This window comes from Schistocerca americana, unplaced genomic scaffold, assembly GCF_021461395.2.
Source record: "Schistocerca americana isolate TAMUIC-IGC-003095 unplaced genomic scaffold, iqSchAmer2.1 HiC_scaffold_77, whole genome shotgun sequence".
NCBI lineage: Eukaryota > Metazoa > Arthropoda > Insecta > Orthoptera > Acrididae > Schistocerca > Schistocerca americana.
Window position 1 is genome coordinate 875,001 of NW_025726533.1, and position 7,500 is coordinate 882,500.

The 7,500-nt window shown below is 51.5% G+C and overlaps 1 non-coding gene across 1 annotated transcript in view; it reads left to right on the plus strand.

The window, feature by feature from the left end:
• Positions 1-5,826: 5,826 nt before the first annotated feature.
• Positions 5,827-7,500, plus strand: part of LOC124590634 — a 1,910-nt gene continuing 236 nt past the window's right edge. Inside the window, exon 1 of the ribosomal RNA XR_006976692.1 lies at positions 5,827-7,500. This exon is cut by the window's right edge and continues 236 nt beyond it. This is a non-coding gene — a ribosomal RNA (small subunit ribosomal RNA).

The window sequence follows — 7,500 nt, forward strand, 5'->3', positions numbered from 1 at the left end:
CATCTATGCGAATCTGACAACACTACGTCCGCCATGTCGAGCGCACCACAAAACACAGCGCCATCTGTAGGTCTCCCGCGGCATGACGTCCTGCAACGACGATACCGCCATCTATGAGACGCCAAGCCGACCAAGACATCGATGGGCCCACAGTGCCCATCATTCGACCCCACCCACAAAGCCTGCGTCCTCTGTCGACCACAGCACCCCAACGCCAGCGCCTCTGCCGCACGAAATCGTGGACCGGCAATCACTCCACCTGCGCCCCACTCCAACCGCCCAACTCGCAACTCCAGCGGATGAACGGCGGACCTTTCCCGCAGTCGCAATGTGCAATCCACCCCTATAACATGCGTTTCATGAAGAGGTACGTCCAATATGCGACATTCCCGCTGTCCCTATACATGAGCTGCGAGCTGTACCAGTTACGAGCTAGAGACGCGATCGCGTTGCTCTCTGTACGAATGCCGATGCTGAGCGGTCAGCTAGGAGGCGCTCCATCCATGTCGGTACCGGTGAGCGTTGCACTCGCAGTCGCAAAAACGTACGGCAAGTATATTACTCGGAAGAGTCAATGACAGTCCACGCCCCCCTGCGTGGGAAGAGTCTTTCTAGGCCATGACCCACCGGAAGGGCGCAGCGTCCCCCACCCCAGACATGTGACGTCACACCATCGGTATTGACGACTAGACTGATTCCTTATAATCATTTGCCATACACCGGTGGAAGCTGCCGAGACGAGTAACTACATAGCGGGCTCGCCGTGTCACTAATGTACAGAGATACAACAGTTTCGACTGGAACCGGATTAAACGTATACACGGCGCTGATTAGTAATAGATAGAGCCATCAGAATACAGATAATGTATACAACTGTCCGTATACATGCTGAAAGACTCTGCTCACAATCACAACCACACGTCAGCCACACACCCTTATCACGCACTACTCTCTGCCTGTAACACGCACACAGACAATATGTAAGCACCAGCATGGAACAACACCCAGTGCATCCTCTCCGCCACATTAGACAATCCACACTGTCATAACCAGACTGGGAGGTCCACTCAGAAAACAGAATATCCCACCCACCCGACAACCACCATTGCTCAGCCAAGCCACCAACACCCACACATGTCCTACACAGGGGTGCACCCAACATCACAATACTGCCTCCTCTCACAGCACACAAACAATGGCAGGAATGAAAGACACAGGTCTGCCACAAGCATGGAATGAGAGCGCCGCCTGTCATGAGCCAAAGGTGCATCCTGACGTGGCAAATCAGATGATGCCGCAGGCATCCACTTACTATAATCACAATCAACAAACCGGCCGCCCCGCCCCCCATTAAACCTTTCCTTACAACAATGTGTACCTTAACCTAACCTATATCGTACCGTAACCTAACCTATATCGTACCGTAACCTAACCTATATCGTACCGTAACCTAACCTATATCGTACCGTAACCTAACCTATATCGTACCGTAACCTAACCTATATCGTACCGTAACCTAACCTATATCGTACCGTAACCTAACCTATATCGTACCGTAACCTAACCTATATCGTACCGTAACCTAACCTATATCGTACCGTAACCTAACCTATATCGTACCGTAACCTAACCTATATCGTACCGTAACCTAACCTATATCGTACCGTAACCTAACCTATATCGTACCGTAACCTAACCTATATCGTACCGTAACCTAACCTATATCGTACCGTAACCTAACCTATATCGTACCGTAACCTAACCTATGTCGTACCGTAACCTAACCTATGTCGTACCGTAACCTAACCTATATCGTACCGTAACCTAACCTATATCGTACCGTAACCTAACCTATGTCGTACCGTAACCTAACCTATGTCGTACCGTAACCTAACCTATGTCGTACCGTAACCTAACCTATGTCGTACCGTAACCTAACCTATGTCGTACCGTAACCTAACCTATGTCGTACCGTAACCTAACCTATGTCGTACCGTAACCTAACCTATGTCGTACCGTAACCTAACCTATGTCGTACCGTAACCTAACCTATGTCGTACCGTAACCTAACCTATGTCGTACCGTAACCTAACCTATGTCGTACCGTAACCTAACCTATGTCGTACCGTAACCTAACCTATGTCGTACCGTAACCTAACCTATGTCGTACCGTAACCTAACCTATGTCGTACCGTAACCTAACCTATGTCGTACCGTAACCTAACCTATGTCGTACCGTAACCTAACCTATGTCGTACCGTAACCTAACCTATGTCGTACCGTAACCTAACCTATGTCGTACCTTAACCTAACCTATGTCGTACCTTAACCTAACCTATGTCGTACCTTAACCTAACCTATGTCGTACCTTAACCTAACCTATGTCGTACCTTAACCTAACCTGTATTGCGCCTTAACCTAACCTGTATTGCGCCTTAACCTAACCTGTATTGCGCCTTAACCTAACCTGTATTGCGCCTTAACCTAACCTGTATTGCGCCTTAACCTAACCTGTATTGCGCCTTAACCTAACCTGTATTGCGCCTTAACCTAACCTGTATTGCGCCTTAACCTAACCTGTATTGCGCCTTAACCTAACCTGTATTGCGCCTTAACCTAACCTGTATTGCGCCTTAACCTAACCTGTATTGCGCCTTAACCTAACCTGTATTGCGCCTTAACCTAACCTGTATTGCGCCTTAACCTAACCTGTATTGCGCCTTAACCTAACCTGTATTGCGCCTTAACCTAACCTGTATTGCGCCTTAACCTAACCTGTATTGCGCCTTAACCTAACCTGTATTGCGCCTTAACCTAACCTGTATTGCGCCTTAACCTAACCTGTATTGCGCCTTAACCTAACCTGTATTGCGCCTTAACCTAACCTGTATTGCGCCTTAACCTAACCTGTATGGCGCCTTAACCTAACCTGTATGGCGCCTTAACGTAACCTGTATTGCGCCTTAACGTAACCTATATTGCGCCTTAACGTAACCTATATTGCGCCTTAACCTAACCTATATTGCGCCTTAACGTAACCTATATTGCGCCTTAACGTAACCTATATTGCGCCTTAACCTAACCTATATTGCGCCTTAACCTAACCTATATTGCGCCTTAACCTAACCTATATTGCGCCTTAACCTAACCTATATTGCGCCTTAACCTAACCTATATTGCGCCTTAACCTAACCTATATTGCGCCTTAACGTAACCTATATTGCGCCTTAACCTAACCTATATTGCGCCTTAACCTAACCTATATTGCGCCTTAACCTAACCTATATTGCGCCTTAACGTAACCTATATTGCGCCTTAACGTAACCTATATTGCGCCTTAACCTAACCTATATTGCGCCTTAACCTAACCTATATTGCGCCTTAACCTAACCTATATTGCGCCTTAACCTAACCTATATTGCGCCTTAACGTAACCTATATTGCGCCTTAACGTAACCTATATTGCGCCTTAACGTAACCTATATTGCGCCTTAACGTAACCTATATTGCGCCTTAACGTAACCTATATTGCGCCTTAACGTAACCTATATTGCGCCTTAACGTAACCTATATTGCGCCTTAACGTAACCTATATTGCGCCTTAACCTAACCTATATTGCGCCTTAACGTAACCTATATTGCGCCTTAATGTAACCTATATTGCGCCTTAATGTAACCTATATTGCGCCTTAATGTAACCTATATTGCGCCTTAACGTAACCTACGTTGCGCCTTAACGTAACCTACGTTGCGCCTTAACGTAACCTACGTTGCGCCTTAACGTAACCTACGTTGCGCCTTAACGTAACCTACGTTGCGCCTTAACGTAACCTACGTTGCGCCGTAACGTAACCCACGTTGCGCCGTAACGCAACCCACGTTGCGCCGTAACGTAACCCACGTTGCGCCGTAACGTAACACACGTTGGGCCTTAACCCAACACACGTTGGGCCTTAACCCAACACACGTTGGGCCTTAACCCAACACACGTTGGGCCTTAACCCAACACACGTTGGGCCTTAACCCAACACACGTTGGGCCTTAACCCAACACACGTTGGGCCTTAACCCAACACACGTTGGGCCTTAACCCAACACACGTTGGGCCTTAACCTGCTCTGTAATTGTCATACGACGCGTTAAATTAGTGTAGTGTTGCCTAACTGCAACCCCCGCAATATAGTTTGCTACTCGCACTGCCCGGTCCCCAGTGTATCGCTTCATGTTAAACACCTTGCAGCTATACACTGTAATGTGGATGGCAGCAGGACGTACATGCTCAATGCCCTTTGCAGTTGTTCATTGGCATTTGCAGTTGTTCATTGGCATTTGCATGGCGAAGCACTTAGCCTACGCTGTGGTACGGCCTGTGTCAACTGTCCGCTGATGTTGTACGTCCAAATCACACACTGTACTGCACATTGGTCCTCATGTACTGAATGATACATCGTGGTACATGTGACCGTACAACGACTGCGCCAACAACGGCGAACCATGCGGTCCAAATGTTGTGCACTCAGCTACGTGTCGTCTCCCTATAAGAGCTGGATTGCAGTGTGGTATGCCCTGGATGGCGATCAGCATGAGCCGTCTGTTGATGTAGTGGCGCGTGTTGTCAGACGTAGTCGTCTCTTCTCACACACCGTGATAGCATGGTGCACTGCGTTCCACATCTGCGACATGCGACAGAGGCCGGTTGACAGTCGTTCGCGCAATGGACATCGCATACGTACGGGGGCCACCTTCCACGTGTTCGCGAAGCGTGCACATGTTGTTGCGTGTATGTGGGCAGACATAGTGTGTCGTGACACCTGACACAGGCATGCAACAATCGTTGAATTTGCAAATGGCGATGGACGCCTACGTTTGCTGGTGACGTTACGCAAATGAACAACTGGTAAACCGTTGTGGTGCGGTTGTTCTCGCTAGAGGTGAATCAGTGATGGCGACGATCGGTTGAGCTACCAACCGGTTGTTCCAGCGATACCCACCATGCCCACGAACGTGAATGGCATCTGGGTGTGAAGCGATACGCGGCGGTGGCTGGGTGGGACCGTCCCCGGCCGGTGAGGGGGGGCCTCCCGGCGTGCTGGCCGCGCGGTGCGTGGGCGCACGCGCTACAGCCGGCTGGTGGGGGCGGCCAGTGGCAGGCGCGCCGGCCGACGGAGGCGGCAGGCGGCGCAGCTGCGCGCCGGCGCACCCTGCACGCGGCGCCGTGCGGCCAAAGTAGGTCCTCGCGGGCCCGGTGCGAAGCGCGGTGGACATCTGCAGTGTGCTGGTCCGATTGAGGACTGTGTGCGCTGAGGATGCGCCGCCGCCCGGCGCTCGGCGCCGCGACGCCGTCTGCTGCTCGGTCGCCTCTGCGGTTCTCGCAGGTGGTTTGTATCGCAGCTGTGCGGACGTGTTGGCGCGTGCGCTGTGCTGGGAGAGTTCGCTTCGGCACCCAAGTGGGGCTTTTGTCCTTCTGTGGCGCTGGCGTTGGAGCTGCCGGTCACCGTAGGTGGCGCGTGTTGTCTCCCGCCGGCAATGCCACGACAGCACGCTCCCGGGCCTCTGTCGGCAGCGGCAAGCTCAGTTGGGAGCACGGGTGGTCGCACCTAAAGCGTCTACTCGCCAAACTCCGGGCGATTGCGCCTCTCTCGAACCCGACCAAGTACTTAGGACGGCGCTGCGCGCCGCCGGGACCTGAGAGGGTTTCGAGGTGTATGGTGCAGGGGAGCTCAGCCTCCTCCTGTTTGCAGAATAATTGAGCGGACGCTTGCGTGTTCGCGCGGGCCCCCGGGACACACTCCCGGGCGGCCGGCTGCTCAGCTCTAGTTGACGCAGCTCCCTGGTTGATCCTGCCAGTAGTCATATGCTTGTCTCAAAGATTAAGCCATGCATGTCTCAGTACAAGCCGCATTAAGGTGAAACCGCGAATGGCTCATTAAATCAGTTATGGTTCCTTAGATCGTACCCACGTTACTTGGATAACTGTGGTAATTCTAGAGCTAATACATGCAAACAGAGTCCCGACCAGAGATGGAAGGGACGCTTTTATTAGATCAAAACCAATCGGTCGGCTCGTCCGGTCCGTTTGCCTTGGTGACTCTGAATAACTTTGGGCTGATCGCACGGTCCTCGTACCGGCGACGCATCTTTCAAATGTCTGCCTTATCAACTGTCGATGGTAGGTTCTGCGCCTACCATGGTTGTAACGGGTAACGGGGAATCAGGGTTCGATTCCGGAGAGGGAGCCTGAGAAACGGCTACCACATCCAAGGAAGGCAGCAGGCGCGCAAATTACCCACTCCCGGCACGGGGAGGTAGTGACGAAAAATAACGATACGGGACTCATCCGAGGCCCCGTAATCGGAATGAGTACACTTTAAATCCTTTAACGAGTATCTATTGGAGGGCAAGTCTGGTGCCAGCAGCCGCGGTAATTCCAGCTCCAATAGCGTATATTAAAGTTGTTGCGGTTAAAAAGCTCGTAGTTGGATTTGTGTCCCACGCTGTTGGTTCACCGCCCGTCGGTGTTTAACTGGCATGTATCGTGGGACGTCCTGCCGGTGGGGCGAGCTGAAGGCGTGCGACGCGCCTCGTGCGTGCTCGTGCGTCCCGAGGCGGACCCCGTTGCAATCCTACCAGGGTGCTCTTGAGTGAGTGTCTCGGTGGGCCGGCACGTTTACTTTGAACAAATTAGAGTGCTTAAAGCAGGCAAGCCCGCCTGAATACTGTGTGCATTGAATAATGGAATAGGACCTCGGTTCTATTTTGTTGGTTTTCGGAACCCGAGGTAATGATTAATAGGGACAGGCGGGGGCATTCGTATTGCGACGTTAGAGGTGAAATTCTTGGATCGTCGCAAGACGAACAGAAGCGAAAGCATTTGCCAAGTATGTTTTCATTAATCAAGAACGAAAGTTAGAGGTTCGAAGGCGATCAGATACCGCCCTAGTTCTAACCATAAACGATGCCAGCCAGCGATCCGCCGCAGTTCCTCCGATGACTCGGCGGGCAGCCTCCGGGAAACCAAAGCTTTTGGGTTCCGGGGGAAGTATGGTTGCAAAGCTGAAACTTAAAGGAATTGACGGAAGGGCACCACCAGGAGTGGAGCCTGCGGCTTAATTTGACTCAACACGGGAAACCTCACCAGGCCCGGACACCGGAAGGATTGACAGATTGATAGCTCTTTCTTGATTCGGTGGGTGGTGGTGCATGGCCGTTCTTAGTTGGTGGAGCGATTTGTCTGGTTAATTCCGATAACGAACGAGACTCTAGCCTGCTAACTAGTCGCGTGACATCCTTCGTGCTGTCAGCGATTACTTTTCTTCTTAGAGGGACAGGCGGCTTCTAGCCGCACGAGATTGAGCAATAACAGGTCTGTGATGCCCTTAGATGTTCTGGGCCGCACGCGCGCTACACTGAAGGAATCAGCGTGTCTTCCTAGGCCGAAAGGTCGGGGTAACCCGCTGAACCTCCTTCGTGCTAGGGATTGGGGCTTGCAATTGTTCCCCAT